Source organism: Nannospalax galili, unplaced genomic scaffold (genome assembly GCF_000622305.1).
Source record: "Nannospalax galili isolate Female #2095 unplaced genomic scaffold, S.galili_v1.0 scaffold158, whole genome shotgun sequence".
NCBI classification, from domain to species: domain Eukaryota; kingdom Metazoa; phylum Chordata; class Mammalia; order Rodentia; family Spalacidae; genus Nannospalax; species Nannospalax galili.
Genome location: NW_008345290.1, coordinates 3,212,113 through 3,224,631, shown reverse-complemented (window position 1 = coordinate 3,224,631; position 12,519 = coordinate 3,212,113). Strand labels below are relative to the sequence as shown.

Genomic DNA, 12,519 nt, shown 5'->3' with positions numbered 1-12,519 from the left:
TATCCATGACTTCAGGGGTAAAGGACAGACATTTTAAGCCAATCTAAAAGGCAATAACCATAACAGAGAAAAAGGAAGTACTGAATACATCAAAACTTGGTTTCCACAAATTCCACCATTAAGAAACCTCAAAAACACAAAAACAAAAAACCAAAAAAAACAAAAAACCAAAAAAAAACAAAAACAAAAAATGGGTGAATCTGTAGATCAAGGCCAACCTGACCAAGATACAGTCTCAACAGCAACAAACAAAAGGCAAGCCTCAGAGTGGACTAAGAAGACAACAGAGTGCATGTCCTTGGATAGGACTCCTGTGTTAACCCTCACCCACCCAGGGCTCAGGGACCATTGGGAAAGAAGACAGGTGGAAAGATTGTAAGAGCCAGAGGTAGTAGATGATCATAAGGAAACAGTTTTCCAGGCAGTTTGGAACTTGTTTATATGAACTTGTATCAATGGTGACAACATGGACAAGATCCTTGCAAACTCAAACCAGACAAAAAACCAGCATAGAACTGGGGAAATGGGCAAGAAGCCCCAACCTTAACCAAAGGACTATTGGCAGCGGATCACTGCTGGGTGAGGGAGAATTGATCTTCTTTACGGGAGTGATGCTAGATAGACTGACCACACTCCAGTGGATGAATTCACTCTGAGGGACATCTGGGTACACAAGCTTAACTCAATAGGCTTTAACATACACAACAGACTACATGAAATCCTGTTTGGGGGGGCTATAGGATGCAGACAGGGGAGGAGGCTCTAACTATGATTAAAAAGACTTGAGGGCAGGAACAGGGTTCAGTGGTAGAATGCTAGAATGTGTGAGGGCTGTGTGGGTTTGATCCTCAGCACCACAAAAGAAGGAGAAGGAAAAGGCGATTCAAACAGGCCCCTAACTAAGGAAAAAAAATCCAAATAACTAATGTGTATTGGCTATGAAAAAGTGTCAACCTCATGAGGAAAGAGGAATATTCAAACTATGATTTAAAAAAAAAAAAAATCCTACACCATCCCAGAATGGCTGAAATAAAAACACTGCCAATAATTGCAAGTGTTAACTAGGCATGCAGCAATGAGAATTCTCATACTTCACTGATGGGAGATTAAAACACCGCAATTTAGAAATAGGAACAAACTGCATGCAACAATATAGATGAATCCTAAAATCACTGTTGTTAGAAATATAAGCCATTTGGAGCCAACAAGAGGGCTCAGTGTGTAAAGGCACTTGCCACCAAGCCTGCAAGCTTTGCATGGAACACACATGGTGGGAAGAGAGAAGCAACTCCCACAAGTTTTCCTCTGACTTTCACATACTTACTATGTACATCCACACTCTTACACCCCCCCCTACACACACACATACAATATAAATAATGTAAATAAAAGAGCTCTACAGAGACAGAAACAGAAAAAATGCATATGTAAGTGATAAAACTAAAAGAAACTCAAGGACCAAGGAGATGACTACTCAGGTAAAAATCACACAAGCCTGATGACCTGGGTTCACACCAGAACCCATAGTGGAAGGAGAGAACCAACTCCCAAAAGTTGTCCTCCGACCTCCACACATGCACCTTGACACACATACCTTTGCCCACACACATCATACACACACAGTAATAAGTAAAATAAATTTTAAAATTTTAAAGTTAACATAAACTTGGGAATCGGTTACCATAAAAAGATGACTAAAGGAGGCTGGGCATAGTGGTGCACGCCTTTAATCCTAGCACTAGGGAGGCAGAGGCAGGCGGATCTCTGTGAGTTCAAGGCCAGCCTGGTCTACATAGTGAGTTCCAGGACAGCTGGGGCTACAGGGAGACGCTGTCTCAAAAAGACCAAAAAAGAAAAAAAAAAAAAAAAAATGACTAACAGCTACCCTCAGAAGCCCTATAGTGTGGAGTTAAGATTGGAAGTTTAAGGTCATCCTCAGCTACATACTGAGTTTGAAGCCAGCCTAGCCCACGAAGTACCTTGCCTCAGAAAAAGTTAAATTAAAATAAATTCTACAAGCAAAAGTAAAATCAAAATATGGTTTACAATACACCTCTGTTGGACAATGTTGCTATAAAGATACATGAAAACAAAATGTAGGTAAGAGCAAAACTTGTAGGGCCTTTACAATATGTATAAACCAAAAAATTTTAAAAGGCCTTATATTCACAATATATAAAGAATTGCAATCATAAGAAAAAGAACCGAAAGAAAAAAAAAGAAGACTCAAGCAGACACGCCATTAAGTAAAAAATTCAAATAACCAGTGTTTACTGGTTATTAAAAGGTGTCAATCTAAGGAATTCTACTTAATTTGAAGAGTCTTGAAAAGTGTTAAGATGAGAGATGAGCCTTGTTTCTGAGACTGTTTATTACCTATGTATGTTAATTTCTGTGATGATTTGAATGAGAATGTCCCCCATAGGCTCCTAGTATTTGGATATTTTCATCCCCAGTTGGTGGCCGATGTTTTGAGAGATTTTAGGAGGTGCAGCCTTGCATCTTAGGAGGAAGCTCGTACTGGGGGCAGATTTGAGAGTTCTTAAGCCTTGCCAGATTTCCAATCTCTCTCTCTGCTTCCTGTGTCTGCTTGAAGATGTGACCTCTTGGCTTTCTGCTTCAGCCATTTCTGATGCCATGGCTCCCCACCATGGTGGACTCTTGCCCCTTTGGAACCATAAGTTAAATAAATTCTTCCTTCTATAAGTTCCCTTGGTCATGGTGTTTTATCACAGCAACAGAAAAATAACTATACACTTCCCTATATTTGTAAACAATCCCACTTCTAACAACATTCAGAATATCAGTGAATCCATGGGAAATGAATGAATCTACCTCCAGTACATTGATCTCTGGACACTGCATATATTTATTAAATACTGCTGTTTCTAAGGTCTCCCTGGACTCTGTGTAAGAGTTCTATTGCATACTATCTTCAACAGTTCCTGTCACCTCCATTCTATCCTACAACCTGGTAGACAAAAAGTAAATTAGTTTAGAAGGTTCAAGAGGTTGAAAATAATTTCTATCTTTTATAGCACTTTTCAACTTAGAAACCATTTTCTTAGAAGTAGTGGGATGTATAGACAAACTCCTCCCACTCATCTGTCAAGGAAAGACAAAAATCAAAAGAATGTAGTTAGCTGCTCAAGAGAATTTAATCAGAATTGAAGCCATGCCTTTCTGGAATCCAAGATAAAAGCCATAGCCAACTAGTGTCAGGGTCCTGTTAGCAAAGTACCACCTTCCTCGGCAACATAAGAGGGCAAGGCTGTCAATCAATGTCTCGCTAGCAAGAAAGTCAGCCAGCTGTGAGTGTTATCAGGCGGTCCCTAAGGAAAAGAGCTAGCAGTGGGACTGGGAAAAAGAAAACTGGAATTCCTACTTTTATTCTTGGTTTTGTTTTGTTTGTTTTTGAGACAGGCTTTCATGTAGCCTAGACTGCTATGTAGCTGAATATGACCCGAGTTCTGGGATTATAGGCATGCACCACCACATCTAGCTTTTGAGGTGCTGAGGATTGAATCCAGGACTTCATGAATTCTAGGCAAGCACTCAACTGCTTAAGCTCCACCCACAGCCCCTATTCTTGCTTCTAAGGCAAAGCATGATGCTCGGGACCAACATAGCTCTTAGATTTGCACACACCATGGAAAGAACCCTGGACTATACAAGTAGAGGATATGGTGGTTCTTTCTCAAGAGCAGCATCAGCTCTTTACTGAGTGTTTACAGTGGGAAACCACATGGCAGGAGAGAAAGAGAAGCCCATGTATGGTTGCACAGATCTGTAATCCTAGAACTCAGAAGGCTGAGACAAGAGGATCACAAGTTCAAGAACTGCCAGGGCTATAGAATGAGTTCAAGGCCATCCTGGGCAACTTGGTGAGAGCCCAACTCAGAATGAAAAATAAAAGAGGACTGGAGATATCAATCAGCGGTAGAGCATTTGTCAGGTATGTATAAGGCCCTAGATTCAATCTCCAGCATGAAAGACAGAGAGCGGGGGATTAAGACTTGCCAGAGGAAGCCACGATTGGGAAGCTGAAAGCAGGAAGCCCCTTTCAACTGGGCTATAGGGGTGCCTGACCCTTTATGGATAATTCTGGGGGTTTTTCCCCATGGTGATACAAAGCATTTGGTTTACAAGAGTCTGACAGAGCTATGAAGGAAGGGGCCTGGCCTTCCCCTCTTCTTCAGGGCTGGAATGTAAGAGGTACCTGCTACCTATGAGAATACTCTCAAAATGGATCCCGTTTTTAATTGTGTTAGACAAATCCCAAGAATTCGTTTACACATTCATAAAAAAAATTCATAGGTACCTCTCTACTCCTCAGATCGATTATGAGATCTAATCATTCAAGATTGATGACACAGATGGGTGTGGTGGCACATGCCTGTGATCCCTGCATGTTGGGGGGTAAAAGTAGGAGAACTGTAAGTTCAAAGCTGACCTGAGTTACATAGAGGAATCCAGATTCCAGGCCATCCTGGCTGGGCTACAGAGTGAGACTCTGTCTCAACATCACCCCCCTCCAAAAAAAATTGCCAACACTGAAGATTTATAGAAACAAATGTTGGGGCTGGAGAGATGGCTCAGCAGTTAAGAACACTCATTGTTCTTGCAGAAGATCCGGGTTCAAATCCCAGTACCCACATGGCAACTAACAGTTATCTGTAACTCCAGTCCCAGGGGATCCGACAACCTCTTCTGACCTCCTTGGACATTGCACAACACAGGCCTACAGGCAGGCAATACATGCATACACATAAAATAAAAATAATAAATAAAAAAATAAATGTTATAGAGTGTTGAATTATATTATTTTACTCTAAGAATTACTTTACTTTGTTATCAAAAGCTTTGTCATCTGCTCCACTTAAGTAAGTTCTATGGAATTCACACATTCCAATACACTCCCCACTGTGCTCCATTCAAATCAGTCCTGAAGCAGGATGTACAGCCCTTTAACAGAACAGACAGAAGCAGCTTTGAAACTCAAATCCCTGTTGGATCCATTTACTCCCACCCACATCATGTCAGCCGTCGCTCCCGGATTCCCCCACCCCCAAAAAAAACCAAGGGGGAGGGAAAGAAGGGAAAAAAACTGACAGGCATTATCTATGCTGTCTCTGCGTTTGGCTGGGGCTTACAAGGAGGGTGCAGACTCCCAGTTTTCATACAATTAAGTTCCTCTAGTCAAACATTGTATCAAGTATTTCCTGAGTACCAACTGTCCAGGTTTATGCCTGGTGCCTTGGAGAACACATGGCAAGCACAAACAGGCCCACATTTAGTGATTTTTATAAGGAAGTTATGAAAACATGTCCAATATGGAAAGCAATTAAAGAGCAAGACGTTATTAAGTGATATAGTAGCAATAAGTACTGTAGAAATCCGAGGTTATGCAATGTTTATAGTCTATTATCAGGTGTTGTACAGATAAAGTTCAATCAGAAAGGATAATGCTAAATTTGAAAATCTGCTGTTAGTGAATATGATTGCTGAGAACTCAAGATCAAAATGTATTATACAACCTATAGAAGCTATAGATTCTGTGACCTCCACTGTATCAGTTTCAAATCATTTTTATTATCTCATCTAATTTTTACAACAACCTGAGAAATAAAAAGGAAAAATATTATCTCAAATTTTATCAAGGAAACTAAGGCACAGAGTAGTGAAATGTTGGTGTGGCAAGACAGCATGCATATAACAGAGGCAACAGGAGAAACAAGATATTTTGACACCTAGTATCAAGAACACTCTTGAGATATTAAGGAGATAGCTCAGTAGGTGAGGACCTGAGCTTGGATTACCAGAACCCACATAAAGCTGGACATGGTAGCACATATCTGCAATCCCAGTGTCCCTACAGGGAGATAAGCAGAAACAGGAGAGTCCTCAGAAGCTCACAGATGGACTAACCTGGTGTACACAGCAGCGAACAAGAGACCACATCTCAAAAAAAGTGGACAATGAGGACTGATACCCAAGCTCATCCTCTGACCTACATACAAGCACCATGGCATGGGCATGCACCCCCACTCACACGTATGGGCACACCACATGCATGTGCGCGTGCGCGCGCGCACACACACACACACACACACACACACACACAATAATAATAGTCTTCCAGCATTAGTCTCAATATGAATTTTGGACACTTGTGAAATTGGGTAATTTTTTTTAAAAAAGAAAGAGGGCATTTTCCTCCCTTTTCCCATGTATGAATCAACCATGGATAATTAGCTTTGTAGGATCCAGAGACCAGCTTTCTTTCCCATTGTCTCCAGCACCTGTGCCACAGATGGCTCTTGTGAGGTGCTCTAAATACATATTGTTGACAATGTCAACTTCATACAATATTTTAGGAAGTGTTTACTTTGCTTAAAGCATAAGTTCTCAGAGACTTGTCTACAATTCAATGCTTGACTAGCTAAATATGGATTTTAAGACTCTGGATTCCAGAACCTTGTTCATAGAAATTTTGATAAAGAACTCTTGAATGTGACCTAGTGTATTAGTTGCTTTTTTGCCACTTTGATCAAATACCTAATTTAAGCAGATGGGGTAAGGGGCATTGCATTTATTTTCACACTTTGTAAGGCTATACTACATCATAACAGAGTTCATGGTTGATGTAGGTTGTTGCTGGGACTGTTCAAATCTCAATAGACCAGAAGGCAGAATGAGTAGGGTGAGCTATAACCTCTTAAGGCTCACCCATAGGGCCTACTTTTCTGCCAGTCAGGCCTCACCTCTTAAAGGTTCTGCAGTCTCTCAAAACAGTTCCGCCAACTGGGAACCAAGTGTTCAAGCACAAGAGCCAGTAGGGAATATTTTATACCATCACTGAGACTCCCAAGGCAGGACATGGTGACATACACTTTTAATCCCAGTAATTGGGAGGCAGAGGCAGGCAGATCTCTGTGAATTTGAAACCAGCCTGGTCTACATAGTGAGTTCCAGTCCAGCCAAGGCTACGTAGTGAGACCCTGTCTTTAAAAAATAATAATAAATCAAGGCTGGATGACTCAGCAGTTAAGAGCACTGGCTGCTCTTCCAGAGGACCTGGGTTCCATTCCCAGCATCCACAGGGCTAATAACCATCTGTAACTCCAGTTCCAGGGGATTCAACGCAGGACACAGTTGTACTTGCATACTTGCAGGTAATACATTCATATATATAAAATTAAAATAAATAAGTAAAATTAAAATAAATAAACAAAAAATAAATTGTAGGGCTGGAAAGATGGCTCAGTGATTAAGAGCACTGGCTGCTCTTATGGAGGATTCAAATTTAGTTTCTAGCACCCACACGACAGCTAACAACCATTGATAACTCCAGTTCCAGGAGATCCAATGCCCTCTTCTGGCCTCTGCAGGCATTGCATGCACATGGTGTACTCATACATGGAGGCAAATCATTCATACACATAAATTTTTTAAAATAACAATAAAGAATAATAAAATTTAAATCCTAGTTCTAATGAGTCACCAGGTTTGTTAGATTCTGGTTTAAGATACTCAATTCATTTTATTTCTCTACATCCTAATCTGTACAAAGAAGTCAGAATGCATATGGGAAAAGAAGAGACTGAACAAATGTGTGGTCCTAAAAAGAAGCCCTGAGAGAGAGCTTGCCCCAGCTCCTGATGGTTTTCCAGTTTTCAGTTCCAGTCTTCTGTAGGCATCTGTTATGTTTCTGTCTTTGGATTCATTTGTTCAAGTACTAATTCAGCATTGTGCTGATGATGAAGCAATAAGTCATCAAAGTCCCACTCCATGAGATGACAGTCCAGGGAAGGGAGCCAAGCAAGGAACAAACAAAAAGTTGTGATATCAAGACATGATCAATTCTTTAAGCAGAGGAAAAGCAAGGAAAGAGGGTATAAACTGGTAAAAACGGTGAGGCTACGTTTATTTTACACGGGGTAGTCAGGGGAGTCCTACTGAAATGAGTATTCTGAGACATCTCTGTATCCCTGTAAGAAATTTGTCTTAGCCAGGTGAGGGGGTACATAGTTGAACTTTCAGTACTTGGGGTTGGGGGAGGTTTAAGGCAGAAAGATCATGAAGTTCAAGGCTAGTCTGGTTTGCATAATGAGATCAAAACCAATGAGTCTATGTAGCAAGACCTTGTCTTGGGATAGGGTGGAAAAGAAAAGAAAAAGAAATTTGTTTTGCCTTGCCTGGAGTCCCCTTTGACTGAAGAAATCAGTATGAGTCCCTAATTGCAATCAATAGAATTTGACTCTAATTATCTTAAGGATACAAAAAAGGAAATATCAGGAATTCAATGAATAATTTAGGAACTTTAAAACTAAACTGAGGAAATGAATAGGAATTGATAAATCTCTGGAGAGTATACTGATCCAACTGGTGTGTGTGTGTGTTGCTAGAGACTGAACCCAGGACCTCTCACATTCCAAACAAATCCTGTACCACTGAGTTAAACTCATAACTCCCAACTGTTTTTTTCTAAAATTGCATGTGTATTTGTGTGTGTGTGCATGCACACACACACACACACACACACACACATGCATGTATGCACTCACACAAATATCTGCCATAGCTGCTATATGGAAGTCAGAGGACAACTCTCAAAAATTAGTTCTCTTCTTCTACCATGTGGGTCCTGGAGATGGAACTCAGGTCATCAGGCTTAGCAGCAAGTGCCTTTACCCAATGAGCAATCTCATAAACGCACCACCCCACTATCCTTTAGCAAGGGTACTCTGTCCAGCGTACCTCTGCCACTGCTCTGTGGTACTACTGGCCTCCACAGCTGGTGAATCTTAACCATCACCTCACATGCTTCAGATTTAAAGCCCAAAGTAGGAAAGACTGAGGAGTTGAGCCTAGGCTCTATACTAAGCCCTTGGCTATGAAGGGAAGGGAAGAAAAGGTACTCTCTTCTGGGGCAATTGGGGCCAGAGAAGTGCTGAGATGACAGCACAGTCTCCCCTAAATCTGACATCTAATGAGGGATTCCTCAAATAAGAAAGACTTGAATAAACCCCAAAATTACCAGATTTGATTATAGCTTGTATTTCTTGCAAATAGATTATCCTTGACACAACTCCCAGAGAAAGGCTGTAACCTAAAACTAAATCTGAACATACAGCATAAGGTTCTGTTCTGTCTCAGGACACTTGTCAACCATGTATGATGCTAGAGTGTTGAAGGGCCCACATGAGAATCAAAAATAAAAGAAATCAAAAGTGTGATTCTTCAGTTAATTATCCCTGTATGAGCTACTTCTCTGTTGCTGTGATAAAACACCATGACCAAGGCAATTTATACAAGAAAGAGTTTATTGGGCTTAGGGTTCCAGAGGGATGAGAGTCCATCATGGCAGGAGGCAGCTAGAGCAGAAAGCTGAGCATTCACATCTTCAAGCAGGCACCGGAAGCAGAGAGAGAGACAGACAGACTGACAATGGGACATGGCTATGGACTCTCAAAACCCACCCCCAGTGACATGCTTCCTCTGGCGTGGCCACACCTCCTAACAGTTCCTTGGTCCTCCCCAAACAATACCCCAAATGGGGAGTAAGTGTTCAAGTACTTGGAGCTGGGGGTCGGGGGAAGGGGGACATTCTCATTCAAACCACCACAACCCTTAAAGTCTACAAGAGGAGACAAAACTTTCTTTTTCTTTTTCTTTTTTTGTCTTTTTGAAGCAGGGTCTCCCTGTAGCCCCAGCTGTCCTGGAACTCACTATGTAGACCAGGCTGGCCTTGAACTCAGAGAGATCCGCCCACCTGCCTCCCAAGTGCTGGGACTACAGGCGTGCGCCACCACCCTGGCGACTGACAAAACATTTTAAAAATAAAAACTCAAAAGACAAAACTACATATACCACAAGTGAAAAAGGTCTCACTGTTAATGGAAGCAGCTCAATATAGTGCTTAAAAACCCAAAGTGTTGGGGCTGGAGAGATGGCTCAGCAGTTAAGAACACTGGTTGTTTTTGTAAAAGACCCAGTCGCATGACACGGGTGCACTTACCTACATGCAGGCAATACACACATACAAATAAAATAAAAATAATAAATAAAAAAAAATTTAAACCCGAAGAATGTTGCTGGGCGTGGTGGCGCACGCCTTTAATCCCAGCACTCAGGAGGCAGAGGCAGGCGGATCTCTGTGAGTTCAAGGCCAGCCTGGTCTACATAGTGAATTCCAGTTGGAGCTACAGGGAGCCTCTGTCTCAAAAAGACAAAAAAAAAAAAAAAAAAAAAAAAAAAAAAAAAAAAAAGCCAAAGTGTTAACCTAAGCAAGATAAAGATAAAATAAAAGGTATAAAAACAGGAAAGGAAGAAGTCAAATGATCCCTATTTTCAACTGATACCATCCTGTACTCAAAATACCCCAAAGGTTATGATGAACAGTCTCAGCAAAGAAGTTAGATACAAAATCAGCATACATAGATCAAAAGCTCTCTATATACACCACAACAAATTTTATGAGGAAAAAAAGAAATCAGTTTCATTCATAATAACTCTTCTTTAAAAAAAACACAGGAATAAACAGAAGTAGGTAATAGTAAATGTCTCAATTATTAAAATAGTTCACTGTATTCTGAAAAGATAAGAAATTAGAATATGCATTTATAACTTAGTGACTTTTGTGTCTTATTTTGTTCAAAATAAAAGTTGTAAATGTGAAAAAAATACTATAATGAGATTCCATCTTGCTGCAGTCAGAAGGGCTGCCACCAAGAAAGAAATGTTGTCAAGGATGCAGAGGAAAAGGGACCTGTTGGTGCAAATGTGAATTAGTGTGGTCACTATGAGATTTGGTGTGGAGGCTCCTCAGGTGCTCTCCTGACTGCCTCCCATCCTTTAAGTTCCACATTTGCATACTGGATTAGAATGGACTCTTCTTTTTTAGAATAGGTCAGTTTGGAAAACAAGAATAATCTGTTTGGAATTGTTCTAGAGAAACTGGCTGCCAGTTAGGATGCTTATTACAAAGAAAACGGTTAGACTATTTTCTATAAATTTTTAAGACATATAAAAAACTTTACATAGTATACCTATCAGTGTTATTTTGTTTTATTCCACAATTAATAGAAGTTTTTGGAATGTAAAAAAATGAACTGGGGTGCTGGAGAGATGGCTCAAAAGTTAAGAGCACATACTATTCTTGCAGAGGACCAGGGTTCAATTCTCAGCACCCACATGAGCTCCAGCTCCAGGGGATCCTACACCTCTTCTGCCCTCCACAAGCAACTTCACTCATGTACACTCATACACAGACAAACACATACACATAAATAAACATTTTTGGTTTTTTAAATATTTTATTTATTATTTTTATTTTATGTGTATGAGTGTATTGCCTGCATATATGTGAGTGCACCCGTGTCATGCAATACTGCAGAGGTCAGAAGAGGGTTTCGGATTCCCCTGGAACTGGAGTTAAGGAGCCGCCATGTGGGTGCTGGGAATCAAATGCAGGTCCTCTGCAAGAGCAGTCAGTGCTCTTAACTGCTGAGCCATCTCTCCAGCCCATTAAACATTTTTAAAATAATAAAGATGGGTTAACATGAAGGGTTAGCACTTGTAGCTACGACAGATGACTTAAGTTCAATCCTCAGGACCTACATAGTGGAAGGAGAGAATCAATTCCTGTAAGTTGTCCTCTGACCTCCACATACTGCTATAGGCATGTTGGGCACACATACACATACACACACAAAAATAAGTAAATAAATGTGATAAAAATTCAATCTGCCTGAGTTCAGCCGCTCCTCCATACCTTCCTAAGGTTGAAACCCTGGGAGCAGTCATTTGGGCCTCAATTTCCACATTTATAAAAATATGGCTATCCAGGCATGGTGGCGTATACCTTTAGTCCCAGCACTTGGGAGGCAGAGGCAGGTGGAGCTCTGTGAGATCAAGTCCAATCTGGTCTACATAGCATGTTCCAGGCCAGCTGGGCCTACAAGGAGACCCTGTCTTAAAAAGATTTAAAAAAAAAAAAATGTGGCTAAACTGGATAGCTTCAGTGAAGATTAAAATGAGATAATCCAATAAAAAAAAAAAAAGAAACAAAAAAGGGGGGCTAGATAGATGGCTCAGCAGTTAAGAGCACTGGCTGCTCTTTCAGAGGACCCAGGTTCAATTCCCATATGGTGGCTAACAACCATCTGTAACTCCAGCTCTAGGGGATCTGATGCCCTCTTCTGACCTCCATGGGCATTGCACGACACAGGTGCACTTAGACACTTGCAGGCAATACACTCATACACATAAAATTAAAAAAAAAATAAACAAGGGCTGAAGAGATGGCTCAGTGGTTAAGAGCACTTACTGCTCTTGCAGAGGACCCGGGTTTGATTCCCAGCACCCACATGGTGGCTACGAACCAACCTTAATTCCAGTTCCAGGGGAATCCAAAACTCTCTTCTGACCTCCGCAGCATTGAACAACATGGATGCACTCACATACATGCAGGCAATACACTCATACACATAAAATAATAAAAAACTAAAACCTAAC

General features: G+C 40.9%; 1 pseudogene; it reads left to right on the top strand.

Annotated features, from left to right (window-relative positions):
- LOC103740851 overlaps positions 1–12,519 on the top strand; it is a 56,946-nt pseudogene that overhangs the window by 398 nt on the left and 44,029 nt on the right.